Source organism: Pristiophorus japonicus, chromosome 7, assembly GCF_044704955.1.
Source record: "Pristiophorus japonicus isolate sPriJap1 chromosome 7, sPriJap1.hap1, whole genome shotgun sequence".
NCBI classification, from domain to species: domain Eukaryota; kingdom Metazoa; phylum Chordata; class Chondrichthyes; family Pristiophoridae; genus Pristiophorus; species Pristiophorus japonicus.
In genome coordinates this window covers 181,589,516-181,601,682 of record NC_091983.1, presented here as the reverse complement: position 1 = coordinate 181,601,682, position 12,167 = coordinate 181,589,516, and positions in this window count along the sequence as shown.

The following is a 12,167-nucleotide window of genomic DNA, read 5'->3' as shown; positions in this document are numbered from 1 at the left end:
TGCGAGGTGTTTTTTTTATTTTTTATGCTGTGTTTAATGTGGTTTTTTTTCATTGATAGCCATAAGAACTCAGAGATACGGAGTTCTCATTGCTATCAATGAGAATACTGTACCGTGATTGGTTGTCCAGTCACACGTTGCTCCACCTTCTTCGTGCGAAACTCAAGGACGGGGGCGCGCTCCGCAGTGCAGGAAGAGAAGGCCTCCCACTTCAATCGTAGGCACCTCCGGGACCACCAGGTTCTTTCGTAAACAATTCTCGGGTCGGAGGCGTTTGTCCGAAGGAAGCCTTCGACCAGAATTTCAGGGCCATCATGTCCTTCATGTTTATGATCAGTCACTTTACTGTTGAACTTGGAGCAACTTCCGGCCATTTTTTCACATGCCTGGCCAGGTCCATGTTTGTCAAATGAAGGATGTAAATGATTACAAAATCAATGAGTGACCTATATTTTTATTTTATCTGCCTTTTCTCTGCAAAAGAATAATTGTAGAAAAAAAATATGCCATTACAAAGATTGTTATTAGACACTAATGTTCAACTCATTAAATAATTGTAATAGGCTTCAACCTGGTTTGGATCTCTCTGTAGAACAAATCTGTTCATTCTTTGATAATGATCCAACTGTCTTTTTCACGTAATACGTTACCTCAATTATCCAATGAAGAGAGCAGTGGAAAAGAGTATTATCTGGACAAGGGAGTTGTGGTCTGTCTTACCAGTGGGCCGGATAATCTTATTTCATTACCTTCTTTAGAATGCTCTGCATTTAGTCGATAGCTGTAGCAACAAATTCCTCTATATCATATTTTTCTTATCTAGTCATAGAATCATAGAAATTTGTAGCACAGAAGGAGATCATTCAGCCCGTCAAACCTGTGCTGGCTCTTTGAAAGAGCTGTTGTGCTTAATCCCACATCCCCAGCTTTTGTCTGTAACACGGTCAGTCCCTCATCCTCAAGGACCTGTCCAACTCTGTTTTAAAGTTATTATGGAATCAGCTTCCACCACCTATTCACGTAGAGCGTTACAGATCCCAACAATTCTCTGTGAAAAAAATTCTCCTCAACTCCATTCTCATTCTTTTGCCAATGATTTTAAATCTATGACCTTTGGTTGTTGACCCACTCACCACAGGGAAAAGCTTTTCTTTACATACTCTATCAAAACCTCCCATTATCTTGAAAACCTTTATTTGGTCCTCTATTTAAAGTAATTATTTTCCTTATTTCAAGCGTTCAGGGTGTTTTAATAATCCCAGTTATGTTTAGCATCTTTTTCGATGGACTGTTTTCAGAAGGGGTATTTCTGTGAGGATTTCTCCACATTCCACTGTAACTTTGCTGGAAGAGTTATGGAAATCTGCCAAGCTGGATACACAGCTCTCTACTCCTTTATGCAAGTCATTAATATTCAATGAAACCTGTAAATTATAGACACCTTAAGGATTGCCATCAGCTGGTCTTTTTGCAGGTGTCCTTATTTTCAAAATGGTCATTGTATACACCACAAACAATTTCTTAACAATCTTGAAGAACCATCTAAGATTCTGATCAGTACCTAATCAGCTGCAACAGCGCTAATAAACCCTTCCCACCAGCGTTCAGCTCTGTTCACTTAACCGCTTTGCAGTCTAAACTCCCTTTCATTTCAAACCATTCTCACTTGGAGCAGAGTGTAACTTCAGTTCAATACAGTCACCCTCTTCACAGCCGTCGCTCTCCAGCGACTGACAGTAGAAATGCCAAACCACTAGTAAGATTGTGATATGTAAACCAGCCAATCCACCCAACTGGAACCTGAGCAGCTAAAAGCAGACCTGCCTAAGCTACCATGAACAAACTGTGTCACCAAGTCCAGGTCGCTGATTGGAGTGTGGACAGGCACAGCAGGAACGGCGAGGTTGGAGCGCAGGAGCAGCGAGAGATCGTAGAGCAACGTGATCGGGGCCCAGGAGAGGCGTGAGTTCAGGGGCCAGAAGAGGCGTGGCCCCAGGGGCAGCATGGGCAGCCCACATTGCTATGTGTGTGCGCACTAGGACCTGATCTCCAGTCGTCTTGGTTAATCCTTGCCACTGGACCAAGACTTAGCTTTGTCAAGCCCACGTGGTGGCTGGTGTTCAACGGCCACCACACATTAAAAAAATTCATGCTCAGGCATCTTCAACCTTCAATATGTAGTTTGGGACCTGGAATATTGGGTCCTTCATCGAAACACTTGTGAACTCATCCCTTTTTGGCATGGAAGCAAGTCATCCTCGATACAAGGGACCGCCTATGATGATGAACTTCAGTAATGAACTGTGCTTCTCGGTTTATTTACCAGCATTCGGGCAGTCACAGGACCAAAATAGGGAGCAATGTGATGACTGGTTGTGCCGGTATATTGAAATTTCCAAAGGCAAGTCTTAGAATGGATTGAGAACATTTGAGAGGGAAAACACAACCAGGGGCATGGGGGAGGGGGAGTGGGGGGGGGGGAATTGCGTAGCACCCCATTTGGGGACAGTAACAGCCACAAGGTGCAGAAGTCCTGCATCGCTCACGATATTGGGGTTACCGCCCCCGAGAGCAAGTGGAGCGCAAGATAGCGCACTCCACTTGCTCTGTAGGGTGCGAACGGGGCGGAAACAAAAGGAGAGGAGCGCAACGTGTAAAAGGGGCCCCAGTACATATCCCTGGGGAACTGTCACAGCATTAAAATCAGAGAACAAATCCTTTAACCCTATGCCCTGCCCCCAACTTCCAACCAATTACCAAACCATAATCACAAGATTACCTCCAATTCCATGCACTCTCATATTTGCTAATAATCTCGTGAGCAAAACCTTATCAAATGCCTGCTGAAAGTCAATGCAGACAACATTCATTGACACCCCCTATCGACTGTGTTAATGATCTCAAAAACTTCAACTAGATTAGTCACACGTGAATTACCCTTCACAAATTTATGCTGACTCTCTGACCAACTGATACTTGTCCCAGTGCTCAGTCACTCTGTAGATTCCAATAACTTCCCACAAATGAAGTTAAACTGATAAGTCTGTAGTTACCTGGATTCTCTGTCCCTTACTTCTTAAATAATGTGTAAAGTCCTGCTCACCATATTACCCCAATCCTTGTTAACTTTAACTGCTCTTCATCCCCCATTGCAATGATTTGTCATTGTTTTCCAATCCCTCCATGGGCTCACACCACCCTATCTCTCCAATCTCCTCCAGTGCTATGTCCCAGTTTGTAGCCTCACTTCTTCTGACTCTGGATTGCTTTGTTTCCTCCCTCCATCCCTCTGCTCCACTATCAGTGGCAGAGCTTCCAGCCACAATATCCCTGCCCTGTGGAATTCTCTTCCTAAACCACTACCTCATCTCAAAAGCTTCCTTTTTGCGCTAGATTTTCAGCTTTGATGACTTCGGGGCGGTAATGGCAACGGGGCGGTAAAGTTTACGCCCGGGAATAGTTTGCGTCTCAGTTATCAAAATTGGGCAGCTGGGCCCTGAGTCTGGGGCACAGCACTAAGGGAAACCTCTCTTGAGTGTTAGCGTGGGAAAATCCCAAGCTAAAGAGACTGGCCGGGAGCGCTCTGAGAGACACCTGGGGAGAGGCGGAAAAAACCCCACAAAAAACATTCCCAATACATAGCCCACGCCACCATAAAATAAATTGCAAAAAAAATTATAACAGTTACCTTAGGACTGCATTACTTACCTCTCTGCAGTCAGTATAGTTGGACCACCCGATTTTCCAGGCGTTGACTTTGGAACGCGCTGTGGGGCGTACGGGTCGGATGGGAGTCAAAAAGCACGCCAGTGTGGCATCCTGTCTGGTGTTGCTCTGCGCCACTGCAAAAGCAGCCCCGAAAACCCCTGGGGGCAAAGGAGGCTGACCGCCCGCCCAGAAGACCTCATCGCTGCCATTGCTGCTGCTCCCTTTGTTAAGGGAAGGTCATGTCTGGCTAACTTGATTGAACTTTTTGAGGAGGTAACAGGAGGGTCAATGTGGGTAGTATGTTTGATGTAGTGCATATGGATTTTAGCAAAGCTTTTGATAAGGTGCCACATGGCAGACTGGTCACGAAAGCAAAGGCCCATGGGATCCAGGGCAAAGTGGATCCAAAATTGGCAGAGGCAGGAAGCAAAGGGTAATGGTTGATGGGTGTTTTTGTAACTGGAGGGCTGTTTCCAGTGGGGTTCCACAGTGCTCAGTATTATGTCCCTTGCTCTTTGTGGTATATATCAATGATTTAGACTTCAATGTAGGGGGTATAATTAAGAAGTTTGCAGATGATACAAAAATTGGCTGTATGGTTGATAATGAAGAAGAAAGCTGTAGACCGCAGAAAAATATCAATGAACTGGTCAGGTGGGCAGAACAGTGGCAATTGACAGAGAAGTGTGAACTAACAAGGCAAGGGAATACACATTAAATGGTAGGACACTGAGAAGTGTAGAGGAACAGAGGGACCTTGGAGTGCATTTCGACAGATCCCTGAAGGTAGCAGGCTAGGTAGATATGGTGGTTAAGAAGGTAGATGGGATACTTGCCTTTATTAGCCAAGGCATTGAATACAAGAGCAGGGAACTTATGCTTGAGCTGTATAAAACACTAGTTAGGCCACAGCTAGAGTACTGCGTGCAGTTCTGGTCACCACATTACAGGAAGATATGATTGCACTAGAGAGGGTATAGAGGAGATTTATGAGGATGTTGCCTGGACTGGAGAATTTTAGCTATGAGGAAAGATTGGATAGGCTGGGGTTGTTTTCTTTGGAACAGAGGAGGCTGAGGTGTTTAAAATTGTGAGCGGCCTAGATAGGATGGATAGGAAGGACCTATTTCCCTTAGCAGAGGAGTCAACAACCAGGGGACATAGATTTAAAGTAATTGAAAGGGGGTTTAGAGTGGATTTGAGGGGAAATGATTTCACCCAGAGGGTGGTAGGGGTCTGGAACGCACTGCCTGAAAGGGTGGTAGAGGTAGAAATCTCCACCACATTCAAAAGTTACTTGGATATGCACTTGAAATGCCATAACCTACAGGGCTATGGACCAATAGCCGGAAAGTGGAATTCGGCTGGATAGCTCTTGGTCAGCCAGCATAGACATGATGGGCAAAATTTCTATGATTCTATGTGCTATACTCATTATAAATGGTCAGACCGAGTACTGTGTGTAATAAGCAAGTGTGACCTTAGCTCCTTTATTATAGTTCTAGAGTGCAGGTACCTCGTGCGTGGCCTGCTTATATACTGTGCCCCCAAGGGAAGCTGGGATCCCTTGGGACTCCAACAGGTAGGCCCTCTGGCGAACAGTTGTGATGCAGGTTACAAGGGGTTAAATACATAATATCATGATCAAGGCCCGCTCACCTCCAGCGAGAGGTGGCACAAGCAGGAAGGGCTAATCAGGTAATCGCAGGCCCACACTACTTAATTGTGGCTGGGGGCCACAAATTACTCGTCAAGTGCTCTCTGTGAACACCATTTCTAATCTGCAGCACATGATTGGGGGTTCAGCTCGATTGTCCCCTCAAATAGAAATCTACTTTACAGTCTGCTCCTCTAAATTCAATATCTAATGATTCAGTTTCTTTTGGCACTGAATTCCCATTTAGCTGTGCTATTTACATTGCTTCGCTCAAATCATTGCATAATTCAAAGTTTCAGTACATAAAGATAAAACGATCAGGAGTCAACTGTATCAGGGCTACTTTGGAATATGAAAAGCATGTTAATGAGGAAAGGAAAGCAAGCATTTCTTGTGATTCCTGTATGAGAGAGCAAGTTGTGAACATTTCACAGTATGCACCCTGCCACTTATACCGTGCATGCTTAGCACGGGCAGCAGCCTATAGCGCTAAACATTTGCCAGTGCCATGGGCGTCAATTACAAAGCTACCACTTACAATGTATTAAGCACGCCATCTATTTCAGGCAGCTCATCGTACCCTGCACGTACCCATTGAAAAGGCTCTGCTGATTTCAGGCAAAGTCAGGTCTTCAAGCAGTTTTCATCAGCTCTTCGCACCTTGTTAAAATGTGATTGCGTCAGTGATGAGATTCTGGATGCAACTGTGAACAAGTAGGCAGCTGGTAAATGGATATTGCCTGTTTTAAAAAATATATATGTTGATTACTTACCGTTTTCGTTTTATCGCCCACTGCATGCAGCGGGCAATTCATGTTAACACCAACGTGCCAGCTGTAAGCAGTGGGAACTCTATATCAGCGACTGCCAGGATGAGACATTTTTTTTTCTGAGAATATAATACAGCTTTTACATTCAATCAGCAAGTTCCATCAGCTGTTCACACCTGGCTAATCCCCTGTATTTTATTTCCTGATTTAGAAAGCTGTGTTTCAGACAAAGTCGGGTACATGAGATGTGATATCTTCACAGAGCACAGCACACACAGCTTCCTAACATGCAGGCTGCTCTCTCGGAACTCTCCGGAAAGCTGCCTGTTGTTTAATGATTAACTATGCAGCTGCAGTACACAATACATCCACATCCATAGTGTGGAGCTACAAGCATTTCAAGCTTGCAGACATTACATTTCTCCCTCCTTAATGAAAAAGCCATCATAATACACATCAATATTTTTATACATATTTAAAAATTTAGCTTTATCACTTGTTTTCTGTTTCGAAGAGGATACCTTCACTCTCGAACAGAACCTTCCAAACATGGTCTTGAATCTAAACTCATTCGAGGCTCATCCTGAGGAACATTTTCCTCCACGGAATTTCCTTGATTTTCATTTGAACTCACTCTAACTTCAGGCTCTTTGTTTTCCTGACTCGGACTCAAACTTTCATTCTGATTCTCTCCTGGATTTGGCCATCCATTTGCAATATACGCATACCCCTTTGACATCACTGGGTCATGTTTGGTTGCTCTACCAATCTCTTCAGCTGTGACTGGCAGTTCATCAATGTATGAAAAATAAAACACTTGTGATGAGGAAGGCAATCTAGACATTGCATCAGCATTACTGTGATCAGCTGATCGTCTGTATTCAATATCATATGTACATGCTGACAAAATCAAAGCCCATCTCTGCATTCGGGCTGCAGCTAATGTTGGAACTGGGGACTTTGGATGGAGGATTGCTGTTAGGGGCTTTTGGTCCGTAACAATGGTAAACTTACAACCATACAAGTATTTGTGAAACTTCTTGACCCCAAAAATTAATGCCAAAGCTTCCCTTTCAATTTGTGCATAATTTCTCTCACTGGCACTGAAAATGCGTGAAGCAAAAGCAATTGGTCTCTCCTCCCCAGTACTTGATACATGAGAGATTACTGCCCTAACTCCATACGGAGAGGCATCATATGCTAGCTTAATCTCCTTAGATATCTCATAGTGAGCTAACATGGTGCTTTCTACCAATTTGTTTTTACACTCCTGGAATGCTGTTTCGCATTCTTTTGACCACTTCCACTGGACCTGTTTTTTCAAAAGTTCATTCAGTGGATGTAATACTGTAGCCAAATTTGGTAGGAACTTCCCATAATAGTTCAAAAGACCCAAGAATGAACGAAGTTCAGTGACATTCCTAGGAGTGGGTGCATTTCTAATTGCATCCAATTTTTCCATGGTTGGATGTAAACCATCTTTGTCTACTCTGTACCCTAAGTACTCCACTGAGTTTTTAAATAACTCATACTTAGGAGAAGACACTCGTACTCTGTGCTTCTCTAGCCGGTTGAAGATTTCATTCCATATTTTATTATGAATTTGCCTATTTTGTGCTGAAATTATATGTCATCCAAATAACATACTATCCCTTCAATACCTTGCAAAATCTGGTTCATCACCCCTTGGAATATGGCAGGGGCAGAAGACACTCCAAACGGTAGCCTATTAAAGTGATATAGGCCAAGATGAGTATTTATAGTCAAACATGACTTGGACTCCTCATCTAGTTCAAGCTGTAAGTAGGCATTCGTAAGATACAGTTTTGAGAAAATCTGACCACCTGTCAGTGTTGTGAACAAATCTTCTATATTCGGCAATGTATTGGGGACATTACCCTCTAGAATCTGGTTTACGGTTACTTTATAATCATCACACAATCTTACTTTACCATCAGACTTAGGTATAACAACAATGGGTGTAGCCCAATTACATCGATCTATCTTATAAATAATGTTCTCAGTCTCTAGTCTTTTGAGTTCTTGCTCAACTTTCTCCTTGAGTGCCTATGGTACGGAACATGGCTTGTAGTAAACCGATCTAGCGTTCTTCTGACACTCGCCTTGAAGCCTTGGATCGGACTGCCCGTTTCGCAGAACACCTTCGGATACTGCTTGATAACCTCATCCGTTGATGAAAATCTCGCTTCCACACAGAAAATCTTACTCCAATTCAGCTTCAGTGAGCTCAACCAATTTCTTCCTAGTAAGGCAGACTTGTCTCCTTTCACGACTATTAGAAGCAAGTTCTGAAATTGATCTTTATATTTCACCGGTACGGTGATATGGCCTACTATAGGAATTTTCTCTCCCGAGTAGCCTCGCAGCTCTATCTTGGATTTCTCCAGTTGGAAATCACGCAATTTGTCGCGGTACAGTGACTCTGGTACTACACTCACAGAGGCACCGTGTCAATTTCCATTGGTATCTTGAATCCCGCAACATCTATGTGGATTTCGATGCTTTCCAAATCGCTGTCCGTTAACCTCGTGTTCCTGATGACGTGTAACTCTAACATCTCCTCATCCTGTTGTTGTTCTTCCATGCTATAAAGTCTCTTTGGATTTCGACTCATAGCTTTAAAAACTGGTTTACCCTTCAGTCGGCATTCCTTCGCAAGATGCCCAGTCTTTCTGCAGAAGAAACACTCTGCCTTCACGTATGGACAACTATGAGCAATGTGTTGTCCCAGGCACCTATAGCACAACTTCGATGCTCTGGTAGAATTTCCAGTTTATGAGACTTTCGGCCATGGCCGTCTTTTACTTTGAACCTGCAGGTGATTTACCTCGGTTGACTGACGAACGTAATTATTATTTAATTTTCGGGAATATTGTTCGGCCATGCTCATCGACCTCGCTGTCTGACAAGCAATCTCAAAAGTTAAGTCATCTGTTGTTAATAACTTCCTTTTGATCGCATCATTTTTCACCCCACAAACAAAACGATCCCGTAATGCTCGGTTTTGAAAGTTTCCAAAATTACAGTGCATTGATAGCTTTTTTAATGCTATGATGTGATCAGCGATACTTTCATCCGTCTTTTAATTCTGAATCCCGAAACGATAGCTTTCAGCAATTTCTAACGGTTTGGGGTTATAGTGCTGTTTCAACTTTCTTAAAATCTCTTTAAGCGTTGTGTCCTTTGGCTCGTCAGGCACAAGCAGATTTACAAGGGTTTCGTATAATGCCGATCCTGCCACTGTTCCAACACAGCCTGGTTCTGGACTGCATTGTCTGGAACTTCGATTATGTTATTTGCAGTGAAATACATTTCTAGCCAATCCACATATGCTTTAAAACATTCTCGGTCGTGTCTATATTCGCCCAAATATCCGATTACACCTGCCATTTTTAATCTTTAGCTGTTCACGCCATATGCTGTTTTTCTACCTCGGATTTTGTAGCTTTTTTTTCAAAGACAGAAACTTCCAAAGTCTTCTGTCGGCTGGCTGAATCCTTCACCAACAAAAATTAAGCTTTACACATCCGAAAAATCTCCCATCTCGCCGCCAACTATGATATCTTCACAGAGCACAGCACACACAGCTTCCTAACATGCAGGCTGCTCTCTCGGAACTCTCCGGAAAACTGCCTGTTGTTTAATGATTAACTATGCAGCTGCAGTACATAATACGTCCACATCCACAGTGTGGCGCTACAAGCATTACAAGCTTACAGACATTACATGAGAGAAAAAGGAATAGAAAGCAAGGTTAGTTGAAAGATTGAGATGAGGTAGTTGGAATGGGAGAAGTGTCCTGCAGTGTATAAACCTCAGCACAGACTAGTTGGGCTGAATGGCCTGTTTCTGTGCTGTACATTTTATGTAGTTAAGAAACATAGAAACATAGAAAATAGGTGCAGGAGTAGGCCATTCGGCCCTTCTAGCCTGCACCGCCATTCAATGAGTTCATGGCTGAACATTCAACTTCAGTACCCCATTCCTGCTTTCTCGCCATACCCCTTGATCCCCCTAGTAGTAAGGACCTCATCTAACTCCTTTTTGAATATATTTAGTGAATTGGCCTCAACAACTTTCTGTGGTAGAGAATTCCACAGGTTCACCACTCTCTGGGTGAAGAAGTTCCTCCGCATCTCGGTCCTAAATGGCTTACCCCTTATCCTTAGACTGTGACCTCTGGTTCTTGTAATTGTAATGGTTTCACAATAAACAGCAGGTACAGTTTCCACGAACAGTTATTAGCACTTCAAAGGAATCCATAAATTGTTGATTCTTCCTCCTAAATTATTTGTTACACACAAATGTACCTCCAGGGATATACATAGATTATCCAGCCAATGAGCTTATGAACAGGATAATGAGAGTTATACATACACAACTGTGTATAATTATTGATACCTGGGAGTGACTTAAAGAGACATAAATCCCTGTGTACTGTTGTTAGAAATGATTTTAAACAAGTTAGTGCTCTGCAGATAAGTAAGTAAAGGAATTGCATATGAATGTATTAAAATATTCATACCCTAATATTGCACATTGTGATTTCAAAGCCATATTTTTTTTAATTATGTGGCAGTTGAAAGTACATTGTTGGGAGAATGACTGAGGACACCAACCTTGGATACTGCTGCTGATTGTAGCTCACCATCTTAAAGTACATTTATGCTCGAGAACCATCACATTTTTGCCAATGCTGTAGAAACCGATCCATTGATGCTTATGAGGCTTTTACAGCACCAGATCTGCATTTAAACAATTGTATGGGCAAGCTTGCAAATACCCAGTTATAGCATCACAAAATCATAGATCACAGAAGGAGGCAATTCGGCCCATCATGCCTGTGTTGGCTCTTTGTAAAAGCTTTCCAATTAATCCCCTGCTCTTTCCCAATAGCCCTGTAAATTTTTCCTTTTCAAGTATTTATCCAATTCCCTTTTGAAATTTATTATTGAATCTGCTTCCACCTTCAGGCAGTGCATTCCAAATCATAACAACTCGCAGTGTAAATATATTTCGATTCAGCTCTCCTCTCATTCTTTTGCCAATGATCATAAATCTGCATCCAACAGTTACCAACCCTCCTGCCAGTGGGAACTGTCAGAAATGGCTCTCCCATTAGAGACATGGGCTAGCACCATCTTTTATGCCATTGCAGCTTTCAGTGGTAAACGTGCCACCTCGATTACTTTAATAGTGGCAAAGTAAAAAATAAGTATATTCAAGCATATATGGCCTGCAGTATTAACCAACTGCTTCAGGTAATAAGCTGTGGAGTGTGTATTGCCTACAGATTATATATATATATATATATTATACAGACCAATGTTATAAATGCTCACTCAGAGGCAAAAGATGCAGAGAGAAATTAATGACTAAATGCAAACCAAGTACAAAAAAAATTTAATATGTATTCCCTTCATTGTAATGAACAGGGTAATCCAGGAACATAATGTACATTTCAAAATGCATGAATGTGCTTTCAAGGTATTATAAAGTAGAGTCAACAAAATGAGTTAATTGAAAATAATAATTGAAAGGATTTTTAATCTTTAAGGTTTGAATGAATATAAACCAATTATATTACAGGGAAACTGATGGGGAGATGAGAAATGCTGATCCTTGCATCATTTACCCTGAAGCACTTTTCGGAGACAGTCTCTGCAACTCTCCCTCCCCGCCTGCCCCCCACCCCAGCCCCCACCCAACATGTAGTTTTACAGAGCTGGTGGGCTTGCAGCAGTTCTGGCCTTTCAGGGTTTTCTCCTCTGAATGCCTGAACTTTTGAGGGGATTTGTCTTTGTGTAAATGCAAGCACCTGCAATCTGGAGCAATTGCGATGCAGGTTTGCAAATGGCAAGCCGCTAATTGCTAGAAAATGATAAGCCACTGATTAGACACCTCTGCGTGAAATTCAGTCCAATTAAAAAATGAAGCTGAAAACAAAGAAGAGATGCTGAGCAGCACTTAGCACCAAGGTAACACATATTCTGTTGCTTGTGATCGAGAAA